This window comes from Balaenoptera acutorostrata, chromosome 3, assembly GCF_949987535.1.
Source record: "Balaenoptera acutorostrata chromosome 3, mBalAcu1.1, whole genome shotgun sequence".
Classification (NCBI taxonomy): domain Eukaryota; kingdom Metazoa; phylum Chordata; class Mammalia; order Artiodactyla; family Balaenopteridae; genus Balaenoptera; species Balaenoptera acutorostrata.
The window spans coordinates 71,072,059-71,095,267 of record NC_080066.1 but is presented as its reverse complement, the minus strand read 5'-3'; the positions used below and the strand labels follow the sequence as shown (position 1 = coordinate 71,095,267).

Here is a 23,209-nt window from a genome sequence, read left to right as displayed (position 1 = left end):
CAAAGTGTCTGAAAGCACTCTATAAAGATTTGTCAGGTTGAACTAAACAACCCCCCACAAGTGGCTGCAGATTGGGTCATACCAACTGTGACTGCTGATTCATTTGGTCATTTGGCAAATACTGATTGAGGACCTACAATGTGCCAAGCACCATCTAGGTACTGGAGAGCCAGCACTGAGCAAACAGACAAAAATAATGATAATGATAGTGCTCGTCAATTAGGCACAACCCAGATACTTTACCAGGCTAGTTAAGTGGTATGTGGAGTTAATATGAAGCCTGTTTTAAATTTCAGCTTTAACCATAATATTATTTAAGTTTAGGTAGGAAATTCAGGCCCTAATAACTCAATTGTCTCTCTTTCCTGGGCTTCCGTGTCCCCACCCATATAATGAACACATTCTGTAGTCTCCCATGAGATATTCTGATATATGTTTATACAGGGTCCACTGAAATTCCTTGCACATTTTAAAATCTCAATAATTTGCCTGGAAATGATTTGCAAATAGCAGTAAGTATTTCAAGGCCTAGAAGACGCTCCACAATAACACAAAATGCATTTGTACTTAAGATCCCATGGTAAATAAAAAATTAAAATCCAATCAACTTTCAATTCAGTTGAAATTCAGTTTGCCTTTAAATTCCATTCATGGCTTTCTTTGATCAAACCCACTACCTATGCTACATTTAACAAACTTTTATTGAGTCCTTGTATTGTGTCAGGCACTGTAGTAGGCGCTAAAGAAAACCAAGATGAATAAGACATGATCTTGACCTTTATAGAGCTCCCAGTTTAGTGGGAGAGGCTGAAACACACCTTACCTTCTGTAACACATGAGATAGAGATATTCTGCAACCCAGGTACACAGGAGCACAGAGGACAAACATATGCATCTTGCCTGGGAAGGTATCTGGGAAGGTTTGGGGGAAGTGGTGAGCCTAAGCCGAGCCTAAATCCATGAGTAGAGTTCGATAAACAGTGAAGAGAATGGAAAGGACAGGCTAGAGAGAGAAGTGACATGGGCACAGTGATGGAAGGCATTCAGCGCAGTCATGAAGGATGCTTGTCGTAGGCAGCTGGAGCAAACGCAACTGCAAGAGAAAGGAGAGAAAAAGGTGGGGAAGGTGAGACAGGATCTGATACTGACCAATAATAAGTTAGAATTTTATTCTGGAGATAATGGAGACTATTATTAAAGCTCAAATGTTTTAAAATTATATGACACCTTTATGTATACATGTTATAAAGACATATATTATATATACGTATAACTGAATCACTTTGCTGTACACCTGAAACTAACACAACATTGTAAATCAACTAGACTTCAACTTAGAAAAAAATTTTAAATTATCATATGATTTTGCTAAAAAAATTACATAAAATATTCTGTCACAAAAAACTGAATAAAGACCAATACCATCTCCCTTTTATGGAATACTTACTGTGTGTCAGGGGGTGCTGTGTTAAACACCTGATAACCACTGTCACATTTTCTCTTCACAACAACCCTGAGATGTAAGGTATCATGATTCCCATTTTACAGATGTGGCAATAAAGGTTCTTTTTCTTTTTTTTTTTTAAATACCCTCCTTCTTTCCTACAACATCAATTCTTTTTTTTTTTTAATTTGTTTATTTTTTGGCCATGTTGGGTCTTCGTTGCTACCCACAGGCTTTCTCTAGTTGCGGTGAGCACGGGCTACTCTTCGTTGCGGTGCACGGGCTTCTCATTGCGGTGCCTTCTCTTGTTGTGGAGCACGGGTTCTAGGCACATGGGCTTCAGTAGTTGTGGCACATGGGCTCAGTAGTTGTGGCTCATGGGCTCTAGAGCACAGGCTCAGTAGTTGTGGTGCACGGGCTTAGTTGCTCCGCGGCATGTGGGATCTTCCCAGACCAGGGCTCAAACCTGTGTTCCCTGCATTGGCAGGCGGATTCTTAACCACTGCGCCACCAGGGAAATCCACAATAGAGGTTCTGAATGGTTGAGTCTCCCAGTTAGTCTGTAACAAACCTGGAACTTGAATGTAGACAGATCTGACTTCAAAATCCATGATTTTAACTTCTATGCTGCAACTTGTACAAACAATTAAAAAATTCAGGAATGAGGGCTTTACATAAAATTCTCTTTTTAGCCTTAGTATATATCAAAAAATCATAAAATGTTCACACTCTTTAACCCAGCAATGAGATTTCTGGGAACAAATCTTAAAAGAGATCATTAGAAATTCACCCATATATGCATGTACAAGGATGATTATTGCAATGTTATTTATAATGGAGAAAAGTTGGAAGCAACCTAAGTGCCCAGCATTAGGGAAAGGGTTCATTATAAAATGGAGTATTATATAACCAGAAAAATTATGATGGCATAGGATAGAAAATTGTGTATATATTATCTGAACCGTGTAAAGACAAAATGTACAGCAAAAAAAAAACAAAAACAAAAACACGGTGGAAGACACATGCCAAAATGTAATTAGGCAGTGACCTCTATGAGGAGGTTAGGATTTTTTTCCCACATTCCAAATTTTCTACATTTGAGCACTTCATTCTTGAAATCAGGAAAAAATTAAGTTTAAAAAAATCCATCCTGTGTCTTTTTTTTTTCCATCCTATGTCTTGACTGGAGTCTTGTAACCTGGGTCAGCCTGGGCAGTAGGTGAAATGAGAGATGTCACAGCCAAATCATCTCCCTGCCACTTGATCTCAGGATATGTAGATGTCAAAACTTGGACCTAGCTGGTGTCATGGCCATGACATGCAAAGGTCTGAATTCAAATCATTCCATTTACTCAAAGATTCAAAGAAAGCAGAATCACTCATCTTAAAATCAAAAATATAGGGCTTCCCTGGTGGCGCAGTGGTTAAGAATCTGCCTGCCAATGCAGGGGACACGGGTTCGAGCCCTGGTCTGGGAAGATCCCACATGCCGCGGAGCAACTAGGCCCACGAGCCACAGCTACTGAGCCTGCGCGTCTGGAGCCTGTGCTCCCAACAAGAGAGGCCGCGATAGTGAGAGAGGCCCGCGCACCGTGATGAAGAGTGGCCCATGAAGAGTGGCCCCCGCTTGACGCAACTAGAGAAAGCCCTCGCACAGAAACGAAGACCCAACACAGCCAAAATAAATAAATAAATAAATTTAAAAAAAAAATCAAAAATATAAATTGCAGTGTTCTTGCAATTTGTTTAACACTTCTGTTAACTATTATTGTGTTTGTTCTTTAGCCTGACAGTGTTAATTCTTCAGGGGAGGTGGAGAGAAGGAGGAGAAAACAAATCCAGAACCTTGGGGCCCAACCTTGGGAAACAACCTCTCTGGTTAAGTGCTGAAACTTACCATAAGATTGGTGGGCCCTCTCAGAGGAATTAGAATTAAAGCTAATAACCCAATTTGGAATAATGTAAAGCTCTTTTTAGGGAAGTTTTTGACTCAACTGGGCTCATTATGCATGGGTTTAATGTGTAACAATTTGTTCTTGAAAGATAACATTATTGTTGGCAATAAAGATAGGAAGTGGAAATAAGTTTCAAATATGGAAAGCAGATTTATTTCTTGCTTCATCTGGACTTGTTCCGGGTCTCTGCTTATGAATCACACGGTGCTCCCCACAGTAAGATGCTGTCCATGCCGTTGGTTATGATAAATGGCCTGTAATTGTGAATCTGATATTGGTTTTCAATATTGAATTTATCATTCTGTCCTCTTAACAGATATTAAATACTTTTAAGAATTTATCCATTTGCCTGATCCATCTGTGATTTTTCAGTATGTAAAATTTATTAGTTTCCTAGTTTTTTGAGATTTTAACGGCCGAAAACATAATTAATAACGCTGAGTAATGGAGCTGACCTCTTTTAAACCTCATTCCCTTCCACTAATCCAGACCATCCAAATTGAATCAAAATGTATTCGATGTAGAGACCCGAACAGAAAATGGCCCTGGTGGGGTGCCTGATTTGAAATGTGCCTCCAGTGGGCTGGTCATCCTTTCACCTCTTTACCCCCTCCAAGCCCCCCAGAGGGAGCCAAACAGAGGCTGCCTGCACCTTTGCTCTCTCCTCCTTCTCCTCCCACTAGATGAGCCAACTCAGGCAGCCCTCCTCTCCCTCAGCTGCCTCAGTTTCTTCAGCGCAGGATGATTGATGAGGATAATAATGCAGCTTGTCTGGCTCCCTCGTGGAGAACGTTTTGTGAATTAATGGAAGCGTTCAGGCTGTGCACTTGAGGACAGCTCCATGGCTGCCCTGGAACTGCCATCAAGCTTGGCTGGGAAGGATTCCTGCCCTTCACTGAGGGGAAAGTGTGAAGGACGGCTGAAAGAAATCAGCCTGGGGGAAACAAGGCTGTGTGGAATACCAGCAATAACGCAGAACTTACCCTGACCCCTGGTTCTGTGCATTTAAGGACACCCCTGCATGTTGCCACCAGAACAGCATGAAGCTAGCCCAGGGCCTGTGCCTTTGCTGGGTTTTGTTATTGCTGGGTTTTGTAGCCTACAAGACTACCTCTCATGGTTCCTGTAGTGTCTGCTGTGTTCGGTGGACACTTAGAGACACAAAGGCCTACAGATCTGAGCTCCTGAGGTCAGGGAACACGTTGGCCACCAGCCTTGGGGACCCTCAGCCAGGGCCCGGGGAGGGGATGGAGCCAGGGCTGTGCACACACGCAGAAGGACAATGAGCCTCGTGAGAGGCCGGGGGGGATAAACAGAGCAACCCAGAGAGGGGGCCAGCTGAGTTTCCGGTCACGCTTAGGGAAGACAGAGGGTTACTTCTCAGGGTGACTCCAGATGAGCAGCCCCACTGCTGCCTCTGACCTGTGGATAATTGAAAAATAACTGCCTTTCCATCCCCGGAGGCCTAATTTCATATTCTTGCAGTGGTCCGATTGACTTTCAGTTCAATGCAAATCGGCTTCCTTGGAAGTTTTGTCTATTTAAGGATTATGGGCCAAGGTCAAACCTATCAGAAGAAACCGGGAGCTGTCCACAGGGTCACTGAGAGGTGACAAGTTTCCAAAGGGCCCCTGAGTCAAGAGGAAACTTCTTTTTTACTGCAAGCCAGAGGCCACCTGGTTCCAGACCTGGCCCATGTGTCCATATCAAATAAATTGTCCCAGTCTAGACCAGAAGCCAAGGCTCCAAACTCCCTATGCTGTTCTTTTCCTGCCCTACCAGGACATGATTTACAAACTGTTATAAAAGAAAATATGCCTTCCCCAAATCCCAGGCATTTCACAACCTTTTGTAGATTCAGCTTTTATTCCCCACGTCTCTTGTTATACTTTTCATATCAATGGTTTAACCACCCCTCAAACCCATCCTCCTTCAACAGCAAAAGGTAATCTCAATCTGACAAATGTTTACTGAATACCTGTGAGTGCCTAGTTGCTTAGCACTGGGCAAACCGCTGTGGAGACACAAAAATATATATATAGGGGCTTCCCTGGTGGTGCAGTGGTTAAGAATCCGCCTGCTAATGCAGGGGACACGGGTTCAAGCCCTGGTTCCGGAAGATCCTACATGCTGCGGAGCAACTAAGCTCATGTGCCACAACTACTGAGCCTGCGCTCTAGAGTCTGCGAGCCACAACTACTGAGCCCACGTGCTGCAACTACTAAAGCCCGTGCACCCTAGGGCCCGTGCTCCTCAACAAGAGAAGCCACCACAATGAGAAGCCTGTGCACCGCAATGAATAGTAGCCCCCGCTCGCCGCAACTAGAGAAAGCCCGTGCATAGCAACGAAGACCCAACGCAGCCAAAAATAAGTAAATAAAATAAATAAATTTATTTTTAAAAAATATATATATATAATACAGTCTCTACCCTCAGGTAGAACTAGTATTGGCACTGCACTTAATAATCAATTATTAAACATTTACTGCATGCCTGGCACTGTGCTGAATGCTGCAAAGACACAGGAAAAAGAATCATGCTTAGTCGCTTCCCAAGGAGCTTACCTTATTAGAGAGAGAAGATCTTAATATACAAACCAAGACTTTTTATAATGAAATGTTAAGTCGTGTGGTTGAGGCAATAAGTAGAAAAGAGTTCAGCAGGATCCATGTAGGCTGGAAATAATCTGAGTAAACCTTGTGGAAGAGGAGGCAGTGAAAAGGGGCATGAGAAAAGAATGGGATGGGGACAGGCAGAAAGGACAAGATAGATATTTTATGCGTGTGTGTTTGTGAGTTCTCAGGAATTGCAGTCTTTATTATTCAGGCCTTCAAATATCTGCCCACCCTTCTAGGTACTCACCTATACCTATTAGACTAAGGAAAGGGGCTACAAACATTTATGGAGCACCAACCTCGTGCCAAGAGGCATTCTTCACTTAGCATTCATTACCGTATTCATCCTTCACAACCACCCTCCCAAGAAGACATCACCATCCCCTTTTATGAAGAGGCCCCCAGAGCTCAAAGAGAAAATCATTTGCCCAAGACTACATCACCAGTGTTGCCCAGGCTGGGCTTCAAACCTTGGTCTTGGCCTTCAGTGCTCAAAATCTTTTACAACAGAATCACACGGACTCTAGGAAGGAGTGAGTGGCAGTATTCCAACAAGGCCACGATCGACCAGGATCCAGAGGAAAGAGGAGGAGGAAGGGAATGGCATGGTGACTGACCTTCTAAGCATGAGCAGCCAGGTGCGATGAAGGGCAGGGAAGAGCAACCAGTGGATCAGTCACCTTTAGAGACAGCCCGTTTCCTAGAGCTGACGTCCCAGCTCTGGCTTCCCACCATGATGGCTGTTCTTTCTGGCAAAATGGCAATTCTCCTGAAGATACAGGGCTCTCTCCTGCAGCAGCTGGGGTCCCCACGTGGTCTCCCTGTCCTTCATCCAGGACAAAGCAAGCTTAGTTAGGTTTGGTGCTCAGAGAGGGGCCATCTCTCAGCTCTGTCCTCTTCTAAGAGGCGTGGGAGGGGAAAACCCTCACTGAGCCAGAAAATACATATCTTCTCAGCACTTAAATGAGTTCTGTTTTAAGCTAAGATCAGTGTAATTAAAACTGTAAAAAAAATAAGACCAAAGGAAACCCCCTACTGTCCTTAATTAGGAGCAAGATGAGAAGGAAGAAGCTCTGGTGTAGCTTATTTAAAAGGCAGAATCCTGAAGTGGGACCAAAAAAGAGAATAATTAAAATGAAGGTGTCATTATTGTTTTTTTAAAGGGTCTCTGCGGACAGAGGGGTCTGATTGGCAGACAAAATGCATGAGGGGCATTTGCTCATTCTCAGAGTGACAGTTCTGAAGATGAATATGCAGGAAGCCCTGGGCTCTGGGACCTCTTTCCTACCTCCTACCTGCTTTCCAGTCAGATGGGAAAACAGGAAAATACCATTTGGTCGGGGTTTGCCAGACAAGGAATACTACCCCTGGGTATATTAACATCAACCACAAGAAATGGTTAAATCTCTTAAACTCCCTTGGCATGAAGAAAGTGGGGTTACCACATTATTATTGTCATCATCGTATGGCTGTTGTTATTAACATTTATCCAGCACCAACACTGCACTTAGCACAGTGCAGAGCACAAAGGAAGATGCAGCTCCTGCTTTGAAAATAAACGTCTAGGTTCCTCTACTGGATTTATGCTCCAGCAGGGGGTAGGGTGGGGGGCAGGGCGAGGGGCAGGGACCAGGTTTCAGCAACACAGAAACACTCCACCCTCCACACCCCCGCCATACACTTTCTTATTTCCCTTGAGCAACTTGGGGTGTTCTCAAATCTGCTGTGTGTTCTGAGGCCTTATCTGGGTTCTGAGACCAAATCAGGGCTCAAAGAACAGGGCAGAGGGTGAAGCAGATGTGGGCAGCCAGGACTCTGAGACGGAGCAGGCAGGGAGCACGGGGAAAGAAAGCACAGTGTCTTCTCATGACTGGAGTGTGAGTCAAATTAGATACTTCACTTAGTGTCGCCATACTACTGTTCCAGCCCCCCTGTTTCTCTTACCACTTCATTCTGCGATCTCGCACTTTACAAATCCCCACGTATACTTTAAAAATCAAGACCCACACCATAGTAAATTTTATCCGTACAAGTCTTTGGAACACAAAAGCATTGATAAGTGTCCGTGGACATCTAAGAAACACACAAATATTATACACGCACATCAGTTCTTCAAGCAAAAGTCCCACTTCCCACTGCCAAATGTTATTTTTTACAGTAGCTCTGCGAGATGAGTGAAGGCGTATATTTCACCAGTGAGCCACTTTTTATAGAGTGAAAGAAAAAAAAAAAGCCCCAACACTTTTATTGCTTTTTAACCAACAGGATTTCTGAATGCAAATGAGTGAATCACCTTTGCCATGATTGGCTGCCTGAGTTTCCTTGTCACACAGACAGCAGGCTCAGTGGACGTGACTTGTATTCTCATGAGTCCAGGGAAAGATAAAAGACTGACATTGCTACCAGTGAATTATGAGATTTGTCTTTATCAGTAAAAATAAGGTCATAACTGAGCCCAGCCATCGCCTATTATATGTATGTTCCATCTACTTTTCTGTATAATGAGATCCACTGTGCCAGGGTGAACTGGAGTAGCCTGGTGTATACATTAGCTATTTTAAAAAGCTGTATTAAGTCTTTAAGGCCATCAGTGTACCTTTTAATGCATTGACGCCACTCTTCAATAGATACCTATCTCCTTTACTTCTGACCTGCATTTTGATGACAATCTGGTGAAAAGGTAGCTGGAAGGACTCTCCTAGGTACATTCGAAATTAGAGAGAGAAAAAACAATGTTGCACCACAACCAGATCCTCAAGGAAAAACTACCCAATTGTGGAACTGAGTTCCTTGTAGCAATTTCTAAAGAGAACAATTCATTCAATAATTAATTATTTTGGCATTCACTTCTGGAGCAATTTCTCTGTGCAAGGCACTAAGCAGACCTCTGAAGTTCCAGCTCTTCCAAAGCTAACAAGAGGAGATGTGTTTTACATCATGGAAGTTCTTTAGGAGGAGAATGATAAAGGAGATCATGGATATTTTCTGAAACACTGTTTTGGAAATAGTTTGAGAAACTTGTTTTTGTGTCTAAAACAAGCTGACAGACTCGGGCACGGGGAGCCTGCTGAGCTCCCAGGCCAATCCACTGCCCTCCAAAGCCCCATCCAGGCTGTGTGGGCCCTTGGGGGCATAGGAAGGAGGCTGAGGGGACAACAGGAGAGGCAGGGCACAAGGGGCCCTCAGGGAGGAGTGGGAGAGGACTGGAGGGCGATTGCTCCGCCCACTCAGGCACGGGGAGCCTGCTGAGCTCCCAGGCTGGTCCCCCGCCCTCCAAGGCCCCCTGTTGCCCCCACCCCCAGCTGCATTGGTCCTGGGGGCATAGGAGGGAGGCCTGGCAAGTCAGGAGAGGCAGGCGGGAGGGGCCCTCCCAGACCCCAGACGGGAGGAGCAGGAGAGGAGAGGAGGGCATTTGCCCCACCCACTCCAGCCCAGGAAGCTTGCTGGGCTCCCAGGTGAGGTCCCCTGCCCTCTGAGACTAGGGGTGGGGGGCACGCCTGCGCCCCTTCTGTTCCTTGAGCCTAAGCCCCACCCTGCACAGCCCCCAGGGCCTTTTCCAGCCCTGTGGGTCCTGAGCATTGGCTCTGCCCACCGTCCAAACCTCGCCTTTGCTTAGGCCCCACAGCTAAGCAAGGGCTTAGAGCTGTGGCTCTCCACAGCCAAGGCCTTCCACCCTGCCCCCCTGCTTTTATTTTTTTCCCTCCTCCTCTTTTTTACTATTGTGGTACTGATGTACCTTCCAGTGTTGATTCATCTATATTTTTATTTTTACATTCTTTCCAACATATCTGTTAGTTTCCTAGTCTAATTTTATTTTTTACTTTGTTATTGTTCTCTTTTTTTTTTTTTTGCCACCCCATGCAGCTTGCAGGATCTTGGTGCGCAAGCCCCTGGTTCAGGCAGAAGCTCCTGCAGTCAGAGCTCCGAGTCTGAACCACTGGACTAACAGAGAACCTCAGACCCCAGGGAATATTCATCAGAGTGAGGTCTCACAGAGCCCCTCATCTCAGCACCAAGACCCAGCTCTACCCATAGCCTACAAACTCCAGTGTTGGAAGCCTCAGGCCAGACAACCAGTAAAACAGGAACGCAATCCCACTCATGTAAAAAAAAAAAAAAAAATGAGACAGCAAAAAAATATGTCATAGATGAAGGAGCAAGGTAAAAACCTACAAGACCAAATAAATGAAGAGGAAATAGGCAATCTACTTGAAAAAGAATTCAGAGTAATGATAGTAAAGATGACCCAGAATCTCGGAAATAGAATGGAAGCACGGATTGAGAAAATACAAGAAATGTTTTCTAAAGATCTAGAAGAACTAAAGAACAAACAAACAGATGAACAACACAATAACTGAAATGAAAAATACACTAGAAGGAATCAATAACAGAATAACTGGGTCAGAAGAACAAATAAGTGGGCTGGAAGACAAAATGGTGGAAATAACTGCCAAGGAGCAGAATAAAGAAAAAAGAAGGAAAAGAATTCAACACAATCTTGGAGACCTCTAGGACAACACTAAATGCACCAACATTCGAATTATAGGGGTCCCAGAAGAAGAAGAGAAAAAGAAAGGGTCTGAGAAAATATTTGAAGAAATTATAGTGGAAAACTTCCCTAACATGGGAAAGGAAATAGTCACGCAAGTCCAGGAAGTACAGAGAGTCCCATACAGGATAAACCCTAGGAAAAACACACCAAGACACATACTAATCAAACTAACAAAAATTAAATTCAAAGAAAAAATATTGAAAGCAGCAAGGGAAAAACAAAAAATAACATACAAAGGAATCCCCATAAGGTTATCAGCTGCTTTTTCAGTGGAAACTCTGCAGGCCAGAAGGGAGTGTCAGGATACACTTAAAGTGATGAAAGAGAAAAACCTACAACCAAGATTACTCTACCCAGCAAGGATCTCATTCAGATTCGATGGAGAAGCCAAAAGCTTTTCAGACAAGCAAAAGCTCAGAGAATTCAGCACCACCAAACCAGCTTTACAACAAATGCTAAAGAAACTTCTCTAAGCGGGAAACACAAGAGAAGAAAAAGACCCACAAAGACAAACCCAAAACAATTAAGAAAATTGTAATAGGAACATACATATCGATAATAACCTTGAATGTAAATGGATTAAATGTGCCAACCAAAAGGCACAGACTGGCTGAATGGATACAAAAACAAGACACATATATATGCTGTCTACAAGAGACCCACTTCAGACCTAGGGACACATACATACTGAAAGTGAAGGGATGGAAAAAGATATTCCATGCAAATGGAAATCAAAAGAAAGCTGGAGTAGCAATACTCATATCAGATAAAATAGACTTTAAAATAAAGACTGTTACAAGAGATAAGGAGGGACACTACATAATGATCAAAAGATCAATCCAAGAACATATAACAATTATAAATGTTTATGCACCCAACATAGGAGCACCTCAATACATAAAGCAAATGCTAACAACCATGAAAGGAGAAATCGAATAATAGTAGGGAACTTTAACACCCCACTTACACCAATGGACAGATCATCCAAACAGAAAATAAATAAGGAAACACAAGCTTTAAATGACACAATAAACTAGATAGATCTAATTGATATTTATAGAACATTCCACCTCAGAGTGGTAGAATACACTTTCTTCTCAAGTGCACAAGGAACATTCTCCAGGATATATCACATCTTGGGTCACAAATCAAGCCTCAGTAAATTTAAGAAAATTGAAATCATATCAAGCATCTTTTCTGACCACAATGCTATGAGATTGGAAATCAATTATAGGAAAAAAACGTAAAAAACACAAATACATGGAGGATAAACAGTGCACTACTAAATTACCAAGAGAGCACTAAATAAATCAAAGAAGAAATTTTTTAAATACATAGAAAAAAATGACAATGAAAACACAACAACCCAAAACCTATGGGATGCAGCAAAAGCAGTTATAAGAGGGAAGTTTATAGCAATTCAATCTCACCTCAAGAAACAAGAAAAATCTCAAATAAACAATCCAACCCTACACTTAAAACAACTAGAGAAAGAAGAACAAAGAAAACCCAAAATCAGTAGAAGGAAAGAAATCATAAAGATCAGAGCAGAAATAAATGAAATAGAAATCAAGGAAACAATAGCAAAGATCAATAAAACTAAAAGTTGGTTCCTTGAGAAAATAAACAAAATTGATAAACCCTTAGCCAGACTCATCAAGAATAAAAAGGGAGAGGATGCAAATCAATAAAATTAGAAATGAAAAAGGAGAAATCACAACTGACACTGAAGAAATACAAAGGATTATAAGAGACTACTACAAACAACTATATGCCAATAAAATGGACAACCACGAAGAAATGGACAAATTCTTGCAAAGGTGTAACCTTCCAAGACTGAACCAGGAAGAAATAGAAAATATAAACAGACCTATTACAAGTAATGAAATTGAAACTGTAATTAAAAATCTTCCAACAAACAAAAGTCCAGGACCAGACGGCTTCACAGGTGAATTCTATCAAACATCTAGAGAAGAGCTAACACCGATCCTTCTCAAACTCTTCCAAAAAATTGCAGAGGGAGAAACACTCCCAAATTCATTCTACGAAGCCAGCATCACCCTGATACCAAAACCAGAAAAAGATATCACAAAAAAAGAAAATTATAGACCAATATCATTGATGAACATAGAGGCAAAAATCCTGAACAAAATACTAGTAAACAGAATCCACCAGCACATTAAAAGATCATACACCATGATCAAGTGGGATTTACCCCAGGGATGCAAGGATTCTTCAGTATACGCAAATCAAACAATGTGATACAACATATTAACAAATTGAAGACTAAAAACCATATGATCATCTCAATAGATGCAGAAAAAGCTTTTGACAAAATTCAACACCCATTTATGATAAAAACTCTCCAGAAAGTGGGCATAGAGGGAACCTACCTCAACATAATAAAGGCCATATACGACAAACCCACAGCAAACATCATTCTCAATGGTGAAAAACTGAAAGCATTTCCACTAGGATCAGGAACAAGACAAGGATGTCCACTCCCTCCACTCTTATTCAACATAGTTTTGGAAGTCCTAGCCACAGCAATCAGAGAAGAAAAAGAAAGAAGAGGAATACAAATTGGAAAAGAGGAAGTAAAACTGTCACTATTTGCCAATGACATGATGCTATACATAGAAAATCCTAAAGATGCCATCAGAAAACTACTAGAGCTAATCAATGAATTTGGTAATGTTGCAGATACAAAATTAATGCACAGAAATCTCTGGCATTCCTATTTACCAACAACGAAAAATCAGAAAGAGAAATTAAGGAAACATTCCCATTTACCATTGCAACAAAAAGAATAAAATACCTAGCAATAAACCTGCCTAAGGAGGCGAAAGACTTGTACTCAGAAAACTATAAAACACTGATGAAAGAAATCAAAGATGACATAAACAGATGGAGAAATATACCATGTTCTTGGATCGGAAGAATCAATATTGTGAAAATGACTATACTACCCAAAGCAATCTACAGATTCAATGCAATCCTTATCAAACTACCAATGGCATTCTTCACAAAATTAGAACAAAAAACCTTACGATTCATATGGAAACACAAAAGACCCTGAAAAGTCAAAGCAATCTTGAGAAAGAAAAACGGAGTTGGAAGAATCAGGCTCCCTGACTTCAAACTATACCACAAAGCTACAGTAATCAAGACAGTATGTTACTGGCACAAAAACAGAAATATAGATCAATGGAACAGGATAGATGCCCAGAGATAAACCCACGCACGTATGGGCACCTAATTTACGACAAAAGAGGCAAGAACATACAATGGAGAAAAGACAGCCTCTTCAATAAGTGGTGCTGGGAAAACTGGACAGCTACATGTGAAAGAATGAAATTAGAACACTCCCTAACACCATACACAAAAATAAACTCAAAATGGATTAAAGACTTAAATGTAAGACCAGACACTGTAAAACTTTTAGAGGAAAACACTCTTTGACATAAACCACAGCAAGATCTTTTTTGACCCACCTCCTAGAGTAACGGAAATAAAAACAAAAATAAACAAATGAGACTTAATTAAACTTAAAAGCTTTTGCGCAGCAAAGGAAACCATAAACAAGACAAAAAGACAACCCTCAGAATGGGAAAAAATATTTGCAAATGAAACAACAAAGGATTAATCTCCAAAATATACAAACAGCTCATGGAGCTCAATATCAAAAAAACAAACAATCCAGTTAAAAAATGCACGGAAGACCTAAATAGACATTTCACCAAGGAAGATGTACAGATGGCCAAGAGGCACATGATAAAGATGCTCAACATCACTAATTATTAGAGAAATGCAAATCAAAACTACAATGAGGTATCACCTCACGCCAGTCAGAATGGCCATTATCAAAAAATCTAGAAACAATAAATGCTGGAAAGGGTGTGGTGAAAAGGGAACCCTCCTACACTGTTGGTGGGAATGTAAATTGATACAACCACTATGGAATACAGTGTGGAAGTTCCTTAAAAAACTAAAAATAGAACTACCATATGACCCAGAAATCCCACTACTGGGCATATATCCTGAGAAAACCATAATTCAAATAGAGACATGCACCACAATGTTCATTGCAGCACTATTTACAATAGCCAGGACATGGAAGCAACCTAAATGTCCATCAACAGATGAATGGATAAAGAAGATGTGGCACATATATACAATGGAATATTACTCAGCCATAAAAAGAAACGAAATTGAGTTATTTTTAGTGAGGTGTATGGACTTAGAGTCTGTCATACAGAGTGAAGTAAGTCAGAAAGAGAAAAACAAATACTGTATGCTAATGTATATATATATAGAGAATCTAAAAAAAAAAAAAGTGGTACTGATGAACCTAGTGGCAGGGCAAGAATAAAGAGGAAGACACAGAGAATGGACGAGGACACGGGCTGGGAGGGTGAAGCTGGGGCAAAGTAGGAGTACCATCGACATATATACACTACTGAATGTAAAATAGTTGGCTAGTGGGAAGCAGCCGAATAGCACAGGGAGATCGGCTTGGTGCTTTGCGATGACCTAGAGGGGTGGGACAGGGAGGGTGGGAAGGAGGCTCAGGAGGGAGGGGATATGGGGACACGTGTATGCATATGGCTGATTCGCTTTGTTGTGCAACAGAAACTAACACGGTATTGTGAAGCAATTATACCCCAATAAAGATCAATTAAAAATAGAAATAAAAAATAAAACAAGCTGACACTAAATCCTATGGAAAATGAGGCTTTTTATGTGTAGGATTGAAAAAAGTGAAAGATTCTGAAAACGGTATCTCTTCCACATAGTCTTTGGCCTCGAACTTGCAGCCTCAGTTTCCTTGCAGCTACTTCTGCGATAACAAGTGCCCCTATTCACTGCCACAACACAGGAGATGAGATTCCCTCAATAAAGTCTCCTCTCCCACAGCAGCAACAAAGGCTGGGCAGCCCAGCAGTGGGACTGGGGCTGTGAGGGTGACAGAGATAAGAGACACAGGTCTGGGTCCTCAAGCAGCTCACAAATCATTCACTGAATAAATAATTCTTGAGCACCTACAATGTGCAATTGCTCTATTTGGCTAGCTGTGCTTTGCGGGCACAATCAAAGTCAATGGCGAAAACAATTGAGAGCCTTTTTTTAATACATAAAGAACCCATTCATTCGTTCCCTCACTGATTCATTCAATTCACTTTTATTGAAAACCTAATATGTGCCAGACATTGTTCTAAGCCCTGGGGAACAGTGAACAAAACAAAGTCCCTGTCCTCGTGGAGTTTACACCCAATGGGAGAGACAGACAATAAAAAGCACATACATGATATATACATATTTTACACATATACATTTATATTGAGGTGTGTATAATATAGTGGATTCTGGATCCCAATCGCTTTGGTTCAATCCCACCTCTGTCAATTACTAGCTGTAGAGCCTTAGGGAAATTATTTAGCATTTTTACATATAATATATGCAAAGTGTTTAGAACAGAGCCAGGTACATGGTTAGTATTATATGTGTGTGCAATTAATATAAATTCCCTACTTACCAGGTAGAAGTAAAGTGAGGAATTTAAAAAGAAGACACACAGATGATGGGGGTGATCAGAGAAGGCCTCTCTGAAGAAAGGGACATTTGAACTGAGACCTGAATGAGATAAGGGTGAGAGCCATGTTGGTAACCAGGGAAGAGCATTTCAGGCAGAGAGAATGGCGGGTGCAAAATCCCTGTGGTAGGATCATGCCTGGGGTGACAAGGAGCAGCAAGTTGCTGAGAATGGCTGAAGCAGAGAAGGAAGAAGGGAGGCTGGTGAGGTGCCCGTGGGCTGGTGACATCAGGCCTTGTAGGCCAGAGTAGGGGTCTTAGATATTATTCTAAGAGTAATGAGAAGTCAACAGAGGGTTCTGAGCAACAGAGTGACAAAATTTCTGTTTTAAAATCTTCTTTGTATGATGGTTCCTCAAAACATTAAAAATATAATTACTATGCGATCCAACAATTCCACTTCCGGGTGTATACCCAAAAGAATTGAAAGTAGGGCCTCAAAGAGATATTTGTATACCTTTGTTCATAGCAGCATTATTCACAATAGCCCAGAGGTAAAAGCAACCAAAGGAAGGACATTCTGACACATGTTACAACCTGGATGAACCTTGAGGACATCATGCTAAGTGAAACAAGTCAGTCACCAAAAGACAAATACTATATGATTCCACTTATACAAGGTACCTAGAAGTGGCAAATTCATAGAAACAGAAAACAGAATAATGGTTGCCAGGGACTGGGGTAAGCGGGTAATGGGGGGTTGTTTAATGGGTACAGAGGTTCAGTTTTGCAACATGAAGATTTATGGAGACGGGTTGCACAACAATGTGAATGTACTTAACTGCTGAACTATATACTTAAAAATGGTTAAGATGTTGTATGTATTTTAACACAATTTTTTAAAAATCTGTGTGGAAAATAAACTAGTGGCAAGTGAGAGTGGAACAGGTGTTTGTTTTCTATTGCTACACAACAAACTAACCCAAAACTTAGTGGCTTAAAACAACGATCATTTTATTCTCTCTCACAATTCTGTGGGTCAGTTGGGCTCAGCTGGATGGTTCTTCCGCTCCAGGTGACATCAGTCTGGGCTGCAGTCTATGAGGGTACCACTGGCTGAAATGCCCAGGATGCTCACCCACAAGCCTGGCACCTCTGTGGGGACCATGAAAAGGCTGGGCTCAGCTGGAACTCTGACAGGGGGGCTTCTCCCTCACTCCACACAGCCTCAGGGCCTCTACCCCCTCATGTGGACTTTCCATGTGGCCCCTTCACTTTGTCTCTCCAGCAGAGTAGCTGGACTTCTTACAGGTGGCTCAAGGGCTCTCAGAAGTACAAAAGCCTTCTGAATGCTTATGCCAAAAATGCACCGAATCACATCTTTCCACATTCTGTTGATTAAAATGGGTCACAGACCAGCTGAGATCCAATGTTGCAGAACCAGATGGGCGTGACTCCTAGGAGGCCTGATTCACTGGGGCCCATCTTTGGACAGTAACTAGGTGGTTATTGCAGCAATCCACGTGAGAAAAAGCAAAGGCTTCGACCAGGATAACAGCAGTGGAGGTGGTGAGAAATGGTTGATTTAGAATATATTTTGAAGGTAAAATCAGAAAAATTTACTGATGACTCAGATATAAGCTAAGAGAAAATAAAAAGAGCCAAGGATGAGTCTAAGTTTTTGGCCAAGCTGGTGGTGTCCTTAGTCAGCCAACCAAGTGTCAGCAAGAGAAGTGGGCTTGGAGCCTTGGGGTCAAATCCTGCCTCTGTTATTTATCACCATATTATCTTGGTAACTCGATGTCTCTGAGCTTCTACTTCCTGATCTGGAAGATGAGGATAATACCTGCTCACCCTTGGTTGTAAGGTCAGCATAGGATCCAATGAAATCTTGTATGTGAAAGCAACCGCCTTGAGTTCATCACAGATGCAGTGGCCGTAGGAAAACCACACACCTTGAAATCATGAAATCTGGTTCCATCCCAGGTCCCTCTTAGACTTGTTGTAAGAACTTGAGCAAGTCATTTAACCTCATTTTGTATGTTTCCTTATAAACTCAGGCCGTAATATTTGCACTGCGTGTGTCAAATGCATTCTGTGAGAATCAATCACAAGAACATGGAAAGCACTTTTGAAAAGGCATAAGACGGCAAATGGAAGGTATTATTATTGCATCACTAATGACAGATCCAATATCTAGGCTTGGGGTAAAAAAACAACAACGATAGGGTAGAATCTATAGAATCCACCGTTTCTCATGTGACCCAGGGGTTCCAGGCTTGGCTTAAGGAACAGCCAGGGGAGAATACCCTTCAGAGCCGCTGTAAAAAACACAACCCATAATTGCAAGTCAATCATACACATGGCATGAGAGTTGGTGAGTTATTCATAATAATGGAATACAGATAACAAGCTTGTATTTGTAGCACTTTCACTCTGAGGGAAACTGTTTTGTTACTTGATTTTTTTAATGCACGGGAAAACTAAGGGGTGAAAGCAGCAGGTCATGTCATGGAAGCAAAGAAACAGCAGGAGCTGAGAAAAGAAAGGCCCAAATAAACGTCTTTCTTCAAAGGCGAGTGCGTGACATCTGGGACCAGGCCAGGTTCTGGAACCCAGGGCAAGGATAGCAGGACAGGAAGAACTCCAACATCCCCAGTAGCCAAAGAGAGCCTTTGGGTTTTAAGGGCTCATCTGAAAGACACCGGCGCAGTAAATAGCCTGGTATTCAATTTATTCTCTGCAGAGGAATAAAAGACTGAGTCAATGCTGCAAGGATGTGAACTTGGGTTCTGAGGGAGTCAGGTGCGCCGGATGGTTTAAACACTAAACCGGCCCCTTCAGGCAGGGGAGCATAGGACATGGAAAGCAGTCATCGCCTTTTAAAAAGAGTGTTTCTGTTTTCATTATCTTTTAAGGCTGTAGTCAGTGTTGAATGATAATAAGAAACCGGCATGGGGGAAAAATGCGCCCAATCACAGGCGTACACAATAAAAATGCTATTATAGACTTTTGTGAATATAAATAGTTTTTAAAATGAGGCTGCTAAGACTGGCATCTTAGATGCTACCTGAAAAAGAGTCATGTTTATATATTCCAACAGTTGCACCAGTCCCTGGTCTCAGCTTTCCACTGCAGAATGGGCTGGGTAATATTTTTGGAACGAATATCAATGCAGACCAGTTGTGGGGCAAAGAAGGGAGGCAAGGATTGAAGTGGAGGGAGCACAGATAGCAGAGAAAAAGGACTTGATGCCTGACAGGGGAAAACTGAAGAGGACAGAGGAATAGGAAGAATAAAAAGGAATAAGGATGGGTTTACTCAGAATCCTGTTAACAGTGCATCCTCAATCGACCCTAGGAACAGGCTTCGCTTGGTGATTTTGTCCCTGCATTTAGCCACAATCCCAAACAGTCAGGGTGGCGGTTTCTTTGCTTTCCCCCATTCTGGTGAAGGCATGGCAGTAATTAATGAGTATTCAGCAAAAACATAATAATGTCCCTGCTGAAATTTCCTTTAATGGAGTTACTCCCCCCTGCCCCCATATACACATGAGCTCACAGACGTCAAGGGGGCCTAGTTGAAAAGCAGCGGCACTTTGAAACTCCATTGCGGGGAATCCCCTGGCGGTCCAGTGGTTGGGACTCTGCACTTCCACTGTGGGGAGCACAGGTTCGATCCCTGGTCGGGGAACTAGGATTCCTCAGGCCTGGTGCCCAGCCAAAAAAGAAAAAGAAAAAAGAAACGCCATTGTCAAGGTCAAAGCTCGGTGTGAACAATATAAAGTGAGCATAAGCAAGGGTTTTCTGACACTGGGGAGTGTTGAACCCCGGAAGCATAATCAAAAGAGCTTGTAGAATTTCAGAGGCATGGGCCTTCCTGAAGGTGGAAATACGGGGTAGAGTAACCACTGCACATCTCTCATATCATTCAGGTACAAATACTTACTCAACCAGGCAACGATTCGTGGTGGTTGGTCTGCTGATTCTGAGACTACTGACCACCAGCTGGAAAGGCAATGGGGGCGTGGAGGTCTACTGAGTGAGTTTCAGCATCTACAATAGGTCCCATCCACTTACTGGTGTTGAGCCCACAGAGTGTGCATAAAGAGACGAACACCTACAGATGGAAAGCACCACAGGGTAGTTGAGAATGTGGCACCGGAGCTGGGTCATTGCCATCTGGGCGCCCCATGAGGGCCTCAAAGCAGGACTCAAATCAGCCTGCTCTTCTCGCCATCTCTCAGTGGACCTCCCGCCACTCTTGGCTCTTGTAGCCCGTGGCACCACCGCTGTCCTAGTTTCCGACTCCAAACTGAGAGTCATCCTTCCGTGATGCCGTCGCTGCTCCTCCTCCTCCTCCCCGTTCATGGCAATCTGTCTGCCACCAAGTCCTTTAAGACTCTCCCCCATCTATCCCTTCTTTTCAAGTCCCTCTGACCTACCCAAGTTGAAGCCATTTCTCCTCTGTAGTCTCCTTCCTGCTCTCATTTCCTTCTTCTTCCTCCAAACCATCCAGACATCGTGTCCAGATTGATCTCCCAATGTAGGAATTGGCTCATACCATTCCTCTGCTCAAAAACTTTCAAGGGCTCTCCACTGCCTGTGCAACAAAGCCCAGGATTAGGTACCCTGTCATTCAGCCAAAGCCACCTTCCGTTCTCCCATTGTCACATGTCTGCTTGGTGTTTTACCTTCTGCTCTGCTTACACTCAGTTCAACCACCACCTCCACTCCCTGGCCATCCCCTGGCCTGAAATGACATTTTTCTTCCCTGAAACTATAGACAGTATACTTAGAGTCTCTAAGTGTATTTGGCAATACTCTTCCAAATACACGTCCATGTGGCAATTCACGGCTCACTACCTGTGGCATCTTATCTGTTTCACATGACATTGTGCTGTTATTTAATGTTTTGCCTCTTTGTGTCTCCACTGCCTGATCAGGTTGAAAGGTCCTTGGTCTGCAAGCACTGCCCACATCTTAATTTGCTGGTGTCCCTTAACCAACTGCTATGAACAGAGTAGGTGCTCATTAAATACTTATCAACTTAGGAGGGGAAAACCTTAAGAGCATTCTTCTCACAAAGGTCTTGAAAGTCAGCAATCTGTTCTGGAAATTACAGAAAAGGACTGCCTTCCCAAAAGGCTCCAGCTCTGGATGAGGCAACACTCCCCCTATGACCCACTTCATCTCGCCTCCACAGCTCAACTCAAATTAAAAATTCAAGAGCTTTGTTGGAAACACCTGCCAGGAGTCAACACAGATCCCAGAGAGGAAATTCCATAAAGGCCCCCGGATCTAACCCAATCATGATGAGGTTAATTTTGGCTCATGACACAGCAAGCCCCACAGTTGGGGTTACAAGGACAGGCTCTGGCCTGAGCAGAGTGACAGCACATCCAGGCCCCCGGGGGTACACACACGCCCACCTGCATGCAGACTCAGACATACGTAATCATCCTCAGCAGAATTTTGAAACTTCATTCCCAAATAGCCCATGGAATTGAGTTTCTGGTATCTGAGTGCATATATGGATAGGCATTTTCCATTACTTGTTTACGCAGAGTATAAAACATCACTGTAGAGGAGTCGCCAAGTTATGAACAGTTTGCCTGCTTCAGGTTCATTTGTTGGCTATTTGGAACTCAGAACGCATTTTTCCCTGGAAGCAACAGTGTGCCCAAGCCCACTTAACCCTTAACATACTGTGTTTTAGTACCACAAAATGATTTTCATTCTATTCATCGGGGGTTTGCAAACTCACATGCCTGTAGTGGCCAGGTGGACAATGTAAATGCGGAGAGTTGGGTCAGGAGACCAGGGAATGATGGAGACCACTGCGCATGTCCCATCTAAAGGGCGCAGCCCCTCCCCAGCTCCAGCAGTGGCTGCCCTGGGAGAATGCAGGCCCAGTGCAGCAGATCAGGAGAAGCCAAAAACCAAAATCTCAGGTGAAAATAGTTGGTGAAAAGATTTATACACAGTGTAGATGAAATAAGACACATCGTTGGGCTGAAATTGGGCTCATGCTTGCAACCTCTACTTAATAATGTTGCTTCTTTGAGGAAAAAAGCATTTAAAAAAAAAAAGCTTTTTAATTTCTAGAAATCAACACCAGGAAAGTACTTCCCCTCTTCTGGTGAGGTGAGTGGCTCTTCCTGGGTACCAGTCCTTGCATCAGAGAAGGCTAATGTGTCTGGGGTTCTTAAAACCCAAGGCTGGGCTTCCCTGGTGGCGCAGTGGTTGAGAATCTGCCTGCCAATGCAGGGGACACGGGTTCGAGCCCTGGTCTGGGAAGATCCCACATACCGCGGAGCAGCTAGGCCCGTGAGCCACAACTACTGAGCCTGCGCGTCTGGAGCCTGTGCTCCGCCACAAGAGAGGCCGCGATAGTGAGAGGCCCGCGCACCGCGATGAAGAGTGGCCCCCACTTCCCGCAACTAGAGAAAGCCCTCGCACAGAAACGAAGACCCAACACAGCCATAAATAAATAAATAAATAAATAAAGAATCCTGGTCAAAAAAGGTGATGATTTAAAAAGAAAAAAAAACAAACAAACAACCCAAGGCTGTGTAGGGTCCCTGGTCTAAATCTAAGCCTCACACCTGGCCCTGTCACTGAGTGTGAAGATATGGCCTTTCCACTCCTTTCTGATGTGTCAGGGTCATTTGTTCATAGGGTATGTGTAAGTCAGGACCTGCCCGTGCTTTGCTTTATGTTGTGGTGCTGGTTGTTACTATTGCTCTATTATTTTGTATGTTTTTGTTTGTTTGTTTGTTTTTACTGATTATAAATGTTATATAAGTTCACTATAGAAAATCTGTACATTTTTCCCTCCTTGAAGTAGTAATCACTGTTAATAGTGATTTCCTGTTTTTCAATCTTTTCCTTTCTAATTTTTTTCACATTACGCAAGGGTAGTGGGTTGAATGATGCCCTCCACTCCACTTCCCCCTAAAAAATTATGTCCACGTCCTAATCTCTGGAACCTGTGAACATGGCCTTACTTGGAAAAGGAGTCTTAAGGATCTTGAGATGAGAATTTAGCCCATGGCACCGCCGTTGCCCTAGTTTCCAGCTCCAGATCTAGTTATCCCTCCATGATAGAT

General features: G+C 42.8%; 1 protein-coding gene across 13 annotated transcripts in view; it reads right to left on the bottom strand.

Moving 5' to 3' along the window:
- Positions 1–23,209, bottom strand: part of MEGF11 (multiple EGF like domains 11) — a 415,557-nt gene that overhangs the window by 381,354 nt on the left and 10,994 nt on the right. For all 13 annotated transcript variants that reach the window (XR_009007618.1, XM_057543621.1, XM_057543627.1 and 10 more), the window contains exons 3-4: positions 6,632–6,840; positions 824–1,093 (exon numbers count right to left, since the gene is read on the bottom strand). The gene's annotated coding sequence lies outside the window, so the exon portion shown is untranslated. The remainder of the gene's footprint in view (positions 1–823; positions 1,094–6,631; positions 6,841–23,209) is intronic.